The 16565-nt window shown below is 40.5% G+C and overlaps 1 protein-coding gene and 1 pseudogene across 1 annotated transcript in view; one reads left to right on the top strand and one right to left on the bottom strand.

The window, feature by feature from the left end:
- SRGAP1 (SLIT-ROBO Rho GTPase activating protein 1) overlaps positions 1-16565 on the bottom strand; it is a 285747-nt gene that overhangs the window by 208872 nt on the left and 60310 nt on the right. The gene's annotated exons all lie outside the window — the stretch shown is intronic.
- Positions 9366-9537, top strand: LOC124502832 (uncharacterized; annotated as a pseudogene).

The raw sequence follows: 16565 nt of genomic DNA, 5'->3' as shown, positions 1-16565 counted from the left end.
TCCTTTCTAAAAGGAACTCACAGTCCAGAGAAAAGGTTAACTTCAATGACATAAATGAGAGGAGTAGATACAGACAGAATATACAGGAGGTTCTTGATTATTAAGTCTTCAGTGAAGTATTGACCAAGTGACAAGTCTTAACATGTATGCCCCCTTTTAGTAATCAAATGAACCTACTCCTAGGGCTGACTAGAAGTTCATTCACTCACTCATCACGCATTCACTGAGTTCCTACTCTATAGCAGGCTCTGTATTACTGGGGCTGAGTATCAAAAACGACATCATGTCTTTCCCTCAAAGAGCTCACAGTCCATTTGGAGAGACAAGTAAACAGATGCACACCAGGCAACATATGCCCAGAGTAGCTCAGGAGCACAGAGGAGGGGCACTTGATCTAACCTGGGGCGACTGCAACCAGCTTGGAGTTGCCGGAATGTGAAGGATAACTTGAGAAATGTTGAGAGATGATGCTGGAAAAGTAGGTTGGGGTAGAATCATGGGAGGCCTACTCTATTTTGATAAAGAATTAACACTTTTTCATTGCGTGGATAATAGGAGCATATTTAAAAGATTTTACTGGTCAAGTTACATGCTGCATTAAGACAGACTTCATTCATTCTAGGACATCACTAATGTAAAAAGTTTGTAACCTATAAATGCTACTGAAATGCTTATGATCTCCTACCATCCTCCTTTCTATTTGCGCATTTGCCCTGGAATGATGAACAGAATATTCTCAGTTAAGAGCTATGTCCACAGATTTCTTAGACTAGATTAGAAAATTTCTTAGATCAGAAATAATTTATTCTTGATTTCATGTAAACACTGAATGTAAGGTTGTGATTGATAAGGAAGTCTAAAACAGCCCTCCCATTTCCTCCCATAATTCATAGAATAGAGCCTAAAACAGTGTTGACCATGGGCTCCCAGGCCTAGGAGACCTAGTGCCTGCCTTTCTTCCCCACCTCATCTCCCCTGGCTCACTTCTCTCTCTTCACAACTGTCCTTGCTGCTGCTCCTTGGATAGTCTCTACCTCTGAAATGTTGCCCTGACATGTTCTACTACCACAGTCTGGCATGGCTTGCTCCTTCCTTTTATTCAAGTTTCTCCTCAAAAATCACCTTCTCAGAGACTCCATCATTATTGGGGAAATGCCAATGGAGACCACATGGAACATATCACTCGTGACCACGAATGAGTTACTTAATTTCATTGTGTCTTAGTATCCTCATCTATAAAACAGGGTAATGGGGCGACTATGATTACTTAAGAAAGAACTTAATTACAGAGCGCTAAAGGTTGATGGAGGGAGGTGGGTGGAGATGGGCTAAGTGAGTGATGGGTATTAAGGAGGGCACTTGTCGTAAGGAGTACTGGGTGCTGTATTACTCTAAGTGATGAAACACTAAATTCTACCCATGAAACTAATATTGCACTGTATGTGAACTAACTAGAATTTAAGTAAAAACTTGAAACATGAAGGGGGGAGGGAAGGGGGGAGGGAAGGGGGGAGGGAAGGGGGGAGGGAAGGGGGGAGGGAAGGGGGGAGGGAAGGGGGGGAGGGAAGGGGGGAGGGAAGGGGGGAGGGAAGGGGGGAGGGAAGGGGGGAGGGAAGGGGGGAGGGAAGGGGGGAGGGAAGGGGGGAGGGAAGGGGGGAGGGAAGGGGGGAGGGAAGGGGGGAGGGAAGGGGGGAGGGAAGGGGGGAGGGAAGGGGGGAGGGAAGGGGGGAGGGAAGGGGGGAGGGAAGGGGGGAGGGAAGGGGGGAGGGAAGGGGGGAGGGAGGAATTTAGCTCTTTGTCACAAAATTATTATTATACAATAAAAATATCATTTCCCCCCAAAAAAGATGTGCATCTCAGTGGCTGTAAGCAACTGGAATTCCTTAGGCAGTTTTTTCTATGACCCGTTTCCTCCACACCCAATTTTAAAACATGAACCAATTTGGAATCCTATAGTTATTTCTGTAGTTTGGTCAAACTAAAGATGTGCTAGGAAAATCTTGCAACCACCAAACTTCCAGTGAGGACAGCACAATTTAATCTTGCCTTGGCCCTAGCCACCAACTTAGAGGAGACCAGCCAGATGAGAAGAGTAAAAATAGCCCCTGCCATCTATTGAGGGCTTCCTCTAAGCTAAACAACTTAGACACATCATCTCGCTGATTCTTCACAACTAGCTTAGGGAGTCAGCATGGCCAAGAACTCCAGCAAGCAACTGATGTATTGTAAACGGCTTTGAACTCTGGGCCTGAGCAGGTCCTGCTGTGGAGATGATATTCAGATAGTAATTAGCAATTCTTGAGAGGAGATTTGCACTGCACTACCAGCTGTAATACATCCTTCTAAAACAAAACAAAAACACAAAAAGCAGAATCTTTCATATTCTAAATGATGATTTTACAGTAAAAATCCCAGGCCTTCAGTGCTGTGAAACCCATGTGGTCCCTTCTAAAACTTACTATAGCAACGCCTCTAACTCAAAAGGATCGGACTCTGCAGTGCTGCTGGCTCATGATGATCCCAGCACACCCAAAATAAAGATGAACCTTTCACTGAATTAACCTATGTTTTTCCATCTGGACTATATAGCTAGGGACCCAGGGCATCCCTCCCTCCAGAGGGTCACACCCTCTTGGAGAGCTCTCGGTCCTTCTGAGAGACCTGTTCCAGCTCTGTATAGGCTAGGGATCCAGAGGACAGTCCAGGTGCTCCAATGACTTGAAAGAATCCCAGATGAGCGATAATACCGACTCATAATGATGCCCCTTTATACAGTTCTTACTATATACTAGGCAGCATTTATTCTCCATGTTTTACACATATTCACTCGTTTAATCTGCATAATTACTCCAGGGGGTAGACATTAGGCTTGCAGTCTGACCAAATCCTGTAATTGAGACTTACGAAGGTGAACATGTAAGATCTATGTACAAACTGTGCACAACAAGGTCAGGACCAGAGCAGAAATCCCCAAAGGTCCCCACTAGTAAGTCAGCGACTCCCAGGGGCCAGACCTCCTGAATTTGACCAGCCAGGACACCCCCTTTTCCAATCCAAAATGCTATTTCCCAGAAGTAATAAACGAAGCAGAACACAAAGGAGTACTTAAATTTCATCACATCCCACACCTGGACTACTTCTCATCAAGTTTCTCGACCTGCACACAATTCTCAGACCTATCTTCTATCCCATCACTTATCATCCAGGGCATCCTACGCCTTCTGGGCTTTAACGCAGCCAAAACTTCCTCTTGAAACTTCTTCCTGTCTCCGAGGTCTCCTGGTCATCTCCCTCTAGTCTCCCTATGTTTATAACACTCTGTGCAGGTTTCCTATCCCATGCAATTACTGGCTTGGTTTTTATTTTGTCCACCTCCTCTTTGAACTTTTAGCATCTTGAGACCACGGGCAACATTTGCTTTCCCAATGTCTGATAAAGAGCTGACTGGGCTGCCACAGACAAGCAATAATGTTTACTCACTGAATGACCTAAGGAAACCACCGCCCCCAACAGCATTTCTCACCATCCACCTAAACAATGCCCTCGTAGCACCCGTGGGATCCGGGAAGGATTAGAAAGGGAGGGGTCCCTGAACCAGAGGGAGCTGCCTGGTTAGTAACGAAGAACTTAACAAGAGAACTCTTTCTGGGAGCTCTGCTTCCAGCCCTGCAATTTAAACTTGCATCCTGTTCAGCGAAACAATAACCATCACTACCACCTATGACCAAAGCTTCCATTTAATCCTTGGGGACTTCTCACTTCATGAATATCCAAGTTCCTGAATAGCTTTTGAAGTTCAGTGAAAGGCTGCTCACAATGTTTTGAGCAGAGTTTCTGTTCTGAGAGTTACTTTTTCTCTTTGGGGTAAATCACATTTGGTTTTCCTTTATCCTTCTAATAAATGCTGTTTATAAGGCTAGAGGCATTGAAGGTGAAGAGAGAAAGATACTCTAGAAGTTGTTAATCAATCCGGAATTTCTCCGGGTGCTTGTATGACCTCAGCGTTTTTCACATTTCCACAGGTCTCCTTGGAGACTGTTGCCATGATCACTCAGTGTCCCTGATGAAAAATCTTCAGAATGTGGACCGCTGCTTTTATGCTCTTTTAGCTCCTCTTTATTAGCTGTTTTGCCTTCACCCATAGTTTATTTTTCTATGAATGCAATCTGCTCATTTTTTTTAATCCCATAATATTCCAAACAGAATACCCCCCTTCTTTTGGCTCCTCTGGAAATGCTCGTATTTGGAGTATGTTTGGCAGTCCATTAGGAATATCATTATACTTTTAGGTTTCCTGATCTCCTGAATGAAAATTATTCATAGGACAGTCCACCTCTTTTCCAAAAATACTAATTTGCTCTAGAAGAAACTAAGCACCAACAATGAAAACACTCGACCTGTTGCATTATGTTGCTTATTTAACAAGCTTGGCTTGGAATATTTCAAGTTTTTTTTTTTGTTTTGTTTTTTTTTTAATGTATGTACCTTTTCTATTTCCCCTTTTGACTTAAGTTAATGTAAATACACTTTTATTTGGCTCTACATGCATTATTTCCTGGTGGCTGTTTCTTACAAATATATGAAAAAAGACAAAAAACCTCAAAATCCTGAGTAAACTGTAACAAACCTGCCGAATAAATGGGGAGAGCTAAAATGCAATATCAGAAAACAGTTTTAGCACTGTCCAAGCAAGGTTAGCTGCTTTTACTGAAATCTAGCCTTCAAATGTAAATTACAAAACGGATCATTCAGAGGGTTTCCCAAATCCTCATTAGGTAATCTGCAAAATAGGGAACCCATCTAGAAGAAAAATATATGGTAAATGGATCACAGACAGTTGCAGTTTCCCTTAGCTACCCTATTTTTGAAAAGAGAAGCAACTCACAGGCAAAGACCAAGTCTTTGAAGGAGGGAATGGCTGTGAGCAGGGTTACTTAAAATCATGTGAACAACAACAGGATACAAAGGCATTAGTACAGGTAATAAGTTAGAGAATGGAAATATTCTTTTCATATGAAAAAAAAAAACCAGTGCCACCTAAATTTTGGCTAGTGATTTGTAATAGTTAGTAATATTAAAGTGTAGATTTTAGGGGCACCTGGGTGGCTCAGTCAGTTAAGTGTCCAACTTCAACTTGGGTCATGATCTCACAGTTTGTGAGTTCAAGCCCTGCATCAGGCTCTGTGCTGACGGCTTGGAGCCTGGAGCCTGCTTCAGATTCTGTGTCTCCCTCTCTCTCTGCCCCTCCCCTGCTCGTGCTCTCTCTCAGTAATAAACATTAAAAAAATTTTAATAAAATGTAAATTTTATAGTTAAACATTAGAAGTTAATTCTTCTAAACCTATTTTAAACATTTCTTTAGCATATAGGGTTAAATCATAAGGGATCTAGGGAGACTGTATTAATGAATCAAGTGAGGTAGCTAAACACAAGAAATAAATAGCTGGAATTCATTCACTTGTTCACTCAATCAGCAACAATTATCAACCATTCATTTTGTACCAAGCACTAGGGTGGGCATTTGGGATGCAAAAGTTAATGACCCTCAAGAATTTAGTGAGAGGGTACCTGGGTGGCTTAGTCAGTCAAGCTTCGGACTCTTGATTTCTGTTCAGATCCTCATGTCATGGTTCACGAGACTGAGTGCTGAGTTGGGCTGTGCTCTGACAGAGAGAAGCCTGCTTAGGATTCTCTCTCTCCCGCTCTCTGTTCCTCCCCCACTCATGCTGTCTCTCTCGCTCTCTCAAAAATAAATAAAACAAACAAGAATTTAGTGAAAAAGAACCACAAAAGTACAAGTAAAACCTTGGATTGTGAGAACTTGTTCTGCAAATGTTCTGCAAGACGAGCAAACATTTCTAATAGATTTTTAACTTGATCAACGAGTGCTGTCTTGCAATACAAGTAGTATGTGATGCCACAAACATCACGTGATCACAACTGAGCCCATGGTTCTTGAAATCTGCTTTGAAATACCAGTGCTTTGGGTTACAAGCATGTTTCAAGAACAAATCACGCTCGCAAACCAAGGTTTTACTGTATAATAATTGAGGCACAAAGCAGAGTATAATTCAGTGTTTAAAAAGGGACAAGCAGGGGCGCCTGGGTGGCGTAGTCGGTTAAGCGTCCGACTTCAGTCAGGTCACGATCTCGCGGTCTGTGAGTTCGAGCCCCTCCTCAGGCTCTGGGCTGATGGCTCAGAGCCTGGAGCCTGTTTCCGATTCTGTGTTTCCCTCTCTCTCTGCCCCTCCCCCGTTCATGCTGTCTCTCTCTGTCCCAAAAATAAATAAAAAACATTGAAAAAAAAATTAAAAAAAAAAAAGGGACAAGCATTGGGGCTGCTGGGGGGCTCAGGCAGTTAAGCATCCAACTCAGCTAAGGTCATGACCTCAAAGTTCATGAGTTCGAGCCCCACACTGGGCTTTCTGTTGTCAGCACAGAGTCTGCTTCAGATCCTCTGTTCCACAGCCCCCCGTCTGCCCCTCCCTCGATTGCACTCTCAAAAAGCAATTTTTTAAAACAAAACAAAAAAAAGGGACAAATAACTGATATGAAAAACCGTTTTATGAAACTTGCAGTTTCGCTGCTGTGGATGTGAAATTCATTACTGTTGACACAAAAGTACTCTTCATGCAAAGATGAACCCTGTTCTCCAGGTGCTTCTAGTCTAGCACAGAGGAGAGATAAACAATGACAACTAGTAATTCTCAAATTATCATGGGGAGGGGCCAGGTTCTTAAAATTTGAATCCTTCACAGACTGATACTTTTGAAAAAGATACCTAAAAAAATGTAATAAGAATTCAAAATGCTTTTTTTCAATTTTTGTATTTATTTCATGGAAGAACAGTAACATCTCAGTCCATGCACAAGCACTGTAATAAAGGATTATGGTGCTAAAACCAAAGTATATAAGCTACTATCACATAGAAAGAAATGAATGATCAGTTGTAAGGAGAGGCACAAACTTAACCTAAGGAAAATCTTTATGGAAGATGTGACCTTTGAACTAGGTCTTAAAAAAAATGGAGGATTCCCCAGAAAAATGCAGTGAGGGGTAGAAAGAAAACTCCAGGCAGAAGGAGCAACACATAGAGGCAGGAAAAGCAAGTATTTCCATTAAACTGAATGATGAGGGAAAGGCCAGTCAAGGAGGGGTTATAAGCTGAATTTGAACATTAGAAGCTGAATGGCCCCCATTTGGTGAAATTTCATAAAGACTGAAAAAAGAAAACAATTGATTCCCTTACCAGGTGTTTAAAATATTATTACAGAAACAGCTCCAGTGACCATCTCAAGTGAATTTAAGCCCTTTGGGTGGGACTCATTAAACACCACCTTACACGTATGTATCTTCCTCTTTAGTGTTGCAGATAGCGAACCTTTGTCACAGTTTTAAAATGGAGAAAAATCACCATCATGCCAGACCTAGAGTCTTCAGATGTGGAGGGAGAGGGTTTATATTCCTCATCTAGGTTTTGGTTTAGATTTTTACTTCGCCAGCTTTCCTTGCAGATGGACAAAGCAGACAAGAATGTGGGCTCTGTCTAGTGCTGACTTTTACCTGTTCCCTGACCTGCGACAATTTACTCACCCCTCCAGTTTCCTCAACTACAGAAGAGGGATGGTGACAGTCCCCCCCGCCCCGCCCCCAGGGGTTACTGTACTATGAGGATTAAATTAATACAAGTAAAGCACTCATAAGAGTGATCCGTGTCAATGAGTTAGTATCACAATAGCACTAAAAATAAACTAGATGGATGTGTAATATCTCACTTCCCCCCCCCAAACCCCACAGTGCCATTCATATAAGTACCCAAAAGTAATATCCCCAAATTCTAACCCTGTACATCATCCGCTATTTCTTCAACATCACTGTAAACCTAAACATGTATTACAGGTAGAGAAAATAGAGCTAATTATAGGCTTCGGAGTAAAATGACTAAGGCAAATCAATAGAGGAGCTTATTTTCCATCCTGATCCTACCTTAGTTATCCCTAAAATTAGAAGCCAGTAGTTTGGGGTTATTGAAAGACACTTCCTCTGAGAGAGGAAACCGGAATGAGACACGACTGTTTAGGCAGGCTTTATTTGAAACATTTAGCACCTCTTCGAAATGCAAAGTAATCAAGGCGACGCGTAACTATTTTAAAGTCTGAGACGGTTGTCCAGAGTTCACTGAGAGTTTCACAACAACTGGGGACTACAGAATAAGAAATGTGGGGCCACTTCACACAGAAGCTCAGCAAGGGGATGGAGAAGTTTTGGGTCAGGAATGTAAGAGTTTATCTTAATTTAGCAGCTGTTCAGCTGGTAGCAGCCAAATCGAGTGAAGCCTTTTCAGGGAGAGCAGTTTAGGCCACAGCCGTCTAGACGAAACACCACCACTACCCGGATGGGCACAGAGGCTCCCCAATATCGGCACAAATTCCAGAGATACAGCCAAGGCTACTTTAGACGTCGCTGGAAATCAGCAGAAATGTGGAGAACTCCAGAGGCCAGGGAGTTCCCTGGGCCACCTTAAGGATGGTAAAGGCAATTTGCAAATGCTTTCAGTATCCTGGGTAATATTAAGCTTCCCCCTCCCCCCTCCCACCCCTTACACTTCAAATTATTGTCAAGTGTATTGTTTCTGGGGCCTATCCCTTTTTCCTCTGTTCTCCAAACACATCCACATCTTCACCCTGTATTTGTCAGGGCAAATGGAAAAGGTCTTTGACCCCAAATGTGGCCCTTTGAGACCAGTTTAGGCTGACCTCTCCACCATTCTCGTCTGCCCAAGAGCTGACCTACAGAGAGTAAATACAAGCATTGTTCCTTAAAGGCAAAAAATCATACTGGTTTTACCATCACCTGCAGAGAGAATACAAAAGCCCAAGAGAAAATATTATGACGTCTACAACTATGACCAACAACCTCACCACCACATAATTGCTATTATGTTTTTAACCTCTTAATTCTGCTTTGCTACCATGTCTCCTAGATATCGCTAAGACATTACCGTAAGGCTCCATCTATTTTTTTTCCCTCAAAAATGTGCCATGACTTCAGTGTGTTTCAAAATACCCAGTATTACTGTACCTGAAGAGAGGCTGCGGACAGTGGCATCTCAATGCTTACAAGTTCAAAATGGGGCCAAAGAGGGTAGGGAAGGAAGTGGGCTACCTGCTGTTAGTCTGGAATGATAAATTTAATAATCAAGTAGTTAGAAGTATATCAACTAAAGAAAATAAAACAGTAGGTTACATACCAGTGACTAGGAGGTAGGAATAAATGCAGAACAGAAAGCACAGACGCTTTAGTTAAAATGATTAGGCTGCCAGAGATTGGGAAAACAATTTCCTGCTAATAATATCTGACTATATATCACTTCTTGGCCTTCTGGCTAAGATCAAGTGTAGTATCTGTTCTTATCAGTTTAATATCTGACTATAGAAATCACCTACTAAGTAGCAATAATCTTACCAAAATTACAACTTCCAAGTGTTCAGGTTAGATTTTGAACTTAACCTTGTTCAAGTCATTCGACCACCCAATCAACCATTCATAAAACATCTCTTAATTATGCAACACTGCATCTGACTTCCTGTAGTAAATAAAAGATTCAAACCCTCTTCCTACAGAAATTTATACTCTGATGGTTAGTTTTCCGACAACTTGGATAGGATATAGTACCCAGTAACTTAATCAAACACTAATCTAGGTGTTGCTCTGAAGGTATTATATAGATGCTTAACATCTATAAACAGCTGACATTAAGTAAATGAGATTAGGGGCGCCTGGGTGGCGCAGTCGGTTAAGCGTCCGACTTCAGCCAGGTCACGATCTCGCGGTCCGTGAGTTCGAGCCCCGCGTCAGGCTCTGGGCTGATGGCTCGGAGCCTGGAGCCTGTTTCCGATTCTGTGTCTCCCTCTCTCTCTGCCCCTCCCCCGTTCATGCTCTGTCTCTCTCTGTCCCAAAAATAAATAAACGTTGAAAAAAAAATTAAAAAAAAAAAAAAGTAAATGAGATTAGCCTCCATAGTGTGTGGGCTGCAATTATTTGAAAAGCCAAATGGGCAAATACTAAAGGTTTCCCAGAGAGAAGAAGGAATTCTGCCTCAAGGCTACAGCGTCAATTCCTGCCTGAATTTCTAGCCTGCTCTCCTGCCCTATAGATTTTGAACCTGCAGAAAACGACACCACTATGGATTCTGTTTCCCTGGAGAACCTGGACTGATATGCATTCTTATAAACAATTAGAAGCAAATAGTAAATGGGAAGAACAAACTGCTATAAAGATGCCTTATAAAAGCATGTCCAAGAGCATACACTCAAGTATTTCCAGTATAATAGGATAATTTCTATCATGGAGCTAAGTACAAAAGACAGTAAGAATATAGAAGGGCTTATATTTGCCTAAGGGTAGTTACAGACAGTCCAAAAGACCTTTCTTGAAAGGATACAAAGAGAATTTCTTACAGAAAAGGGAAAAGCACCTGCAACTGAGAAGAAATGCTAGAATGCACAGTATATGTACTGAAGCATAAACTAAAAGATCAGAACGAAAGTCAAGGAACAGAGCAAATGATAGGATAGGAGATAAAGTGGGTTGCATACAAAAGGCCATGTCTGCATGTGAGAAAGATCAGATCATGGAAGACAAGGCTTAAAGTGTACTAAGCCCTAAAAAGTCATAGCTGTTCAATTTTTGATTTGATAAATGCATAAATGAATGCTGTTAGCTTACATTAAATTGTTACTGTAAAGATGTAGCTAAAATGAGAGGAAGAACAAGTTCAGCAATGTGGCAGGATATAAGATCAATATACAAAAATTAATTCTGTTTCTATCTACTAACAGTGAGCAATCTGAAAACAAAATTAAGAAAATCCCATGTACATTATTACACAGCTAAAAGAATCTCTAGGAAAACTTTAACAAGTTTAACACTTTTGTGCCAAAAACTGTAAAACACTGTTGAAAGCTGTTAAAGATCCAAATAAATGAGAAAACATTGCTTGTTCATTGATCTTAAGACTTATTATCTATAAGAAGGAAATACTACAGATTCAACACAATCCACATCAAAGACTCAGTTTGATTTTTTGCAAAAACTAGTAAGTTGGTCCTAAAATTCATATGGAAATGAAAGCAACCCAGGATAGGACAAGAAATGAACAAAAAAGAACAACCTTCAAAAAAACCAAGTTGGAAGATTTACACTTCCAAACTTACAACAAAGCTATAATAATCAAGACAGTGTGGTACTGGCATAAGGATATACATATATATCAATGGAACAGAACAGAGTCCAAATACAAATCCTCACATTTGTGGCTAATTGATTTTCAACTGGGACAAGACAATTGAAAGTCCTTTCAACCAATGGTGATGGACAACTAGATATGCACATGCAAAAGAATGCATTTGGATCTCCACCTCACATTTCACACAAAACAAAAAAAAACGGATCAAAGACCTAAATGTAGGAACTAAAACTATAAAACTCCTAGAATACACAGTAAATATTTAGGACCTTGGTTTAGGCAATGGTTTCTGAAATATGGCACTAAAACCACAAGTGACAACAGAACAGGTAAGCTAGACTGAGACCTATCAAGAAAACGAAGACAATGCTCAGAATGGCAGAAAATATCTGCAAGTCATACATTTTACAAGGGATCTATACATAGAACATATAAACAATTCTTACAATTCAACAGGAAGACAAATAAGTCAATTTAAAAATAGGCAAAGGGAGTGCCTGAGTGGCTAAGTCAGTTGAGTGTCTGACTTCAGTTCAGGTCACAATGTCAGTTTGTGAATTACAGCCCCGCGTTGGGCTCTCTGCTTAGAGCCTGAAGCCTCCTTCAGATTCTGTGTCTCCCTCCCTCTCTTCCCCTTCCCTGCTCACGCTTGCACTTGCTCACTCTCTCAAAAATAAAAACGTTTAAATTTTTTTTTAAATAGGCAAAAGAATTTGAAGAGACATTTCTCAAAAAAATATATATATATATGTGTGTGTATATATATATATATATATACACACACACAAATGTCCATTAAGCACATGAAAAGATGCTCAATATCATTAGTCACCAGTGAAATGCAAATCGAAACCACAAAGAGATGCTACTTCACACTCAGGATGGCTAATATCACAAAGTCAGATAATACCAAGTGTTGATGAGGATGGAAGAAAATTAGCACCCTCATATATTTCTGGTGGGAAAATAAAATGGTACAGCCACTGTGGAAAACAATTTGGTGATTCCTCAAAATGCTAAACACAGAGTTACCATATGACTGACTCAGCAACTCCACTCCCAAGTATATGCTCAAGAGAATAGAAAATTTATGCTCATAAAAAAATCTGTACACCTATGTTCATAGGATCATTCCTAACAGTAAAAAAACAAACAAAAAAAAACCAAACCAAAACAAAAAAACACCAAAATGTCCATCAAGTTATGGATGGATAAACAGTACTGGTATAGCCATACAATGGAATCTTAGTCATAAAAAGGACTGAGGTACTGATGCATGCTACGACACAGATGAGCCCTGAAAACACATGCTCAGTGAATGAAGCCAGTCACAAAAGATCAAATATTTATAGGATTCCATTGATTGGAAACATCCAGAATAAACTAATCCACAGGAAGAGATAGATTAGACTGCCTGGAGATGGGGTGGGGTTAGGATAGCTAATAAGAATTTTCTTTTTGGGGTGTGGGGAATGTTCTGAGTTTAGATTGTGGCACACTCTGAATATACTAAAAACCACTGAACCACTTTAAATGTGTGAATTTCATGGAATGTGAAACGTATCTCAATAAAGCTGTAAAAACAGGGAGCTATGATGCAGTTGGATAATCAAACTTGCTTAAGCAGAAAACCTTTTCAAAATAGAGAAGATGTGTTAACGGGAAGGTGCTACCAGAAAATGAGAGAAATAAAGTGTGAGACTTTGATGTTTCCTCAAGGGGGTGGGGAGGCTTCTGACCACTCCATGCCCAACCTCCCAGGAACAGGATTTTGAACAGTCATACAAGGATTAAAGGCATTTGGAGTGGAGTTCCTTGAATGTTAATACCTTAGAGACCCTGTCTTTGGATTCTTTTAAGTTGGTTCCCCAGAACTACCCCAGATTCTGGTTGTTCAATTCTCCTTCAATTCTGTCTCCCATAATTAGAGTTCTATAATTTCAGTAAGTTCTGTCTTCCTTGCTTCGGTTACCCGGAGTCAGTTTCTGCTAGGAAAAAGATGGATTATTTTTGAATATTTAGGGAAGGCCACTGGATATGTACAAGCATCATGAGATTTACTGAGGCAAAGTGTGAGACTTAAACTAATTTCCTCTGAAGAATTTCTGACACAGATCATTCCTTCAGGAATTCACCTAGTGATACTGATAGGTTACTGTAACAAATTGTTGTTCTGACTTCACTAGGCAGAGACCCAAGAGATTCTTTTCAGTGACCTAGTGTTCCCTATGCTTTTAAGGAAACCAGATAGATATATGAATACTGTTACATCTAACACTTTTTTGGTTTCAAATGTAATGTCTTAACACTTTAAAAAAAAAGGTAAACCCAATCACTAGGATACTGCTGACAAATCTTACATACCTGAACAGTGTTTTCTCAAATTTGAATAGATGAATTTTTTTTTAATATGAAAAGGTCCTGGAAAAATCAAAAAACTTCAAATTGAGAAAACTTGTATCACCATTTTAGCTTCATAATTATGGTTATTAACATCCATTTGATTATAAAAGCCAAAGTCAGTGGGACTGCAAACAATTCAACGTCCATCAACAGGTGAATGGACAAACAAAATGTCAGGTCCAAACAATGGAACACTCATCAGCAATGAAGTGAAATGAACTACTGACCTGCTACAACCTGATAAACCTCAAACATCATGTAAGTAAGTAAGAGAGACCAGATCCAAAAGATCACAGAGTGCTTGATTCCATTTATGTAAAATGTCGAAAAAGGGCAACTTTATAGGGCCAGCCTGCAGATCAGTGGGTACTTGGAATGGCCAGCTAGACCAAGGGTGAACAAAATAAAAACAGGAGGGATTTCTTTTGGTGGGGGGTAATGGAAAGGTTTTCAATCTAGACTGAACCTCCACGTTAGCCTGGGAAGAGCCAAACCACAAACCGTAGACTGCCGTGTGATGGCTGCACAACTCTATAAATTTACTGAAATCACTGAAATGTACATGTAACAACAGGTGAATTATACGGTATGTGAATTATAGTTGAATAAAGCTTTTTTTTTGGAAGGGGGAGTAAACGCAAGGCAACATTATGTTGAGAGATCATAATCCAAAATACACCCCTTTGGGAGCACAGAGAAAACTTTTAAAGCATTTAAATACAAATTTACAGAGAATTCAGGGACCTCTGAGAATGCCGTCATAGATCCCGACATAGCTAAGAAAAATTGCCCCAAGGGTGTACAATAGTCTGGACAAAGTTTTCTGGGGACCTAAACATTTTTACCCTCTTTTGCATGTGCACGAAAAAGACAAAACAAACAAATTGGAAGTGTTTTATACTCATTTTAAGGACAATCCTTCTAGAGTGACTTATACAAAGTCCTAGTCCTTTCTGTTATATTTTCATTTATCATCATATGCATTTATTATTAAAAACAAGACTGTAAAAATACATGTTTTCACAAATAACCTATAGTTCTACACCTTTGTATTTTTTTAAGCCTATCAACTGTAGGAACTCCCCAGTCTCTTCCAGTAAAAACTCTGCAACCCCTCTCTAGGTTGTATTAAGTTTTGTTTATCATAAATAGCAAAACGGATTTTCCCAGTTTGTTCTTTTCCTTGTTTTATTTTTTTTTTTTTTTTCTGTTGTAGAAATTACTAATTGTAACACAGTTGAATCTTTCAGTCTTCTTTCTAGGTTGTTTATCTTCTAGTTTCAAGGCTGCAAGTTATCATTCTTCCACTGGCCTGATTATAATCTTTTAAAACACAATGCACTGAGCACACTATCTCGATGACTCAGGCACATCTCCCAAACGCGAAGTATCCCATTTTGCTGTGTTACTGTGCCAACACAGCAAAAGAGCTTACTGAGGTATGTGGGAGTGTCTGTCACCCATTAAATGGCCCTAGGCTGCCAAGGCCGAAATCCTTCCTCTGTTGTCATCCTGTCTGCTGTCATTTCTCACATCTGTCTGTGGGTCTGTTTACAGCTAGCACTGTTTCTCCTTTCCATGTACTGACTCCATTGTTCTAGGATTAGGAAGCAGACTTAACTTGCTGGTTTAGAGGTGTATATAAATCAAAGCTGGGGTTTGAGGTTCTGAATAGAGGTTTTAAATTCCCCAGTATGTAAACTGCAGAAGTCCCAGTACCTTCACTTGGCTTTTTCAAAAACATGCTGACGTGGGACACCTGGGTGGCTCAGCCAGTTAAGCATCTGACTTCGGCTCAGGTCAAGATCTCGCGGTCTGTGAGTTCGAGCGCCGCGTCGGGCTCTGTGCTGACAGCTCAGAGCCTGGGGCCTGCTTCAGATTCTGTGTCTCCCTCTCTTTCTGCCCCCCAGTCACCCTCTGTCTCTCTCAAAAATCAATAAAACAGTTTAAAAAAATTTCAAAAACATGCTGGTGCTTTACCAAGATAACTGGAGCACCGCATACTACCGCGCTGGGACTCCTCTGCTTGGCCGTCTCCAACCCAGCTCTTAAGGAACTCAAAAGCAGTGACAACTTAGTTGTCCGTTAACTTGGACACAGGCAGCCCCTACCTCCTCCCCTGCCCAGACTTTGATAAATGAGAACATTTTCTTTTGTATTTGAACATAGCATGCTTCAGAGTTCTGACAACCCTTTAGCAAGAACCTAGCAATACAGAATTGTCGCTTCAGATAAAAATCCACAACCATGGCCAAAAGCAGACGTCCAAAGATGTTTCAGGATTAGGAACTATAGCTATTTTCAAATTTTATAATCTAATTAACTGAATTTAAAATACATAATACTACGTAAATTTCCCTGGAAGGATAGGAATGAAATTGGTGCTACTGTTTCCTTTGTGCTTCGGAAGGAAGGTCAGACAGCAGAACGGCAAGGGGGAACTTTTCATTCTACGTTAACACTTTTTGGATATTGAATATATGACTCTATTCCTTTGACAAAAATAAATGGAAACTTTTTAACAACTGCATTATAGAAGTAAAGCCTACCAAGGCATATTAGAAGCCAACTGATCAGGAAAACGCCAAGCATAGTCCACTGTGGGACAGGGAGAACAAAACCTACTTCTTAAATTATTTCACTTTCTACCCTCAACATCTGGGTTCTGCCTGATGGTCCCCAAGACTTTGTTTTGGCTCCTGCCATCATATCCACATCCCAACCCAGAGAAAAAGAAGAAAAGAGCACAATCCTTCTAAGGACACAACAACGAAGTTGCACAGATCATTTCTATTCACATCACAGTGGTCAAAACTTAGTCACATGGCCATACGTAACTGCAAGGGAACGTGGAAAATAGTCTTTAGAAGGCATAGGTCCAGCTAAAACTTGGGAGATTACTAAAGGAGAAAGT

This window comes from Lynx rufus, unplaced genomic scaffold, assembly GCF_022079265.1.
Source record: "Lynx rufus isolate CCGP_SWC_20201006 ecotype Redwood Valley unplaced genomic scaffold, mLynRuf1.p SCAF_7, whole genome shotgun sequence".
NCBI lineage: Eukaryota > Metazoa > Chordata > Mammalia > Carnivora > Felidae > Lynx > Lynx rufus.
The sequence above is the reverse complement of the archived record's forward strand: the minus strand, read 5'-3'. Positions and strand labels throughout refer to the sequence as shown.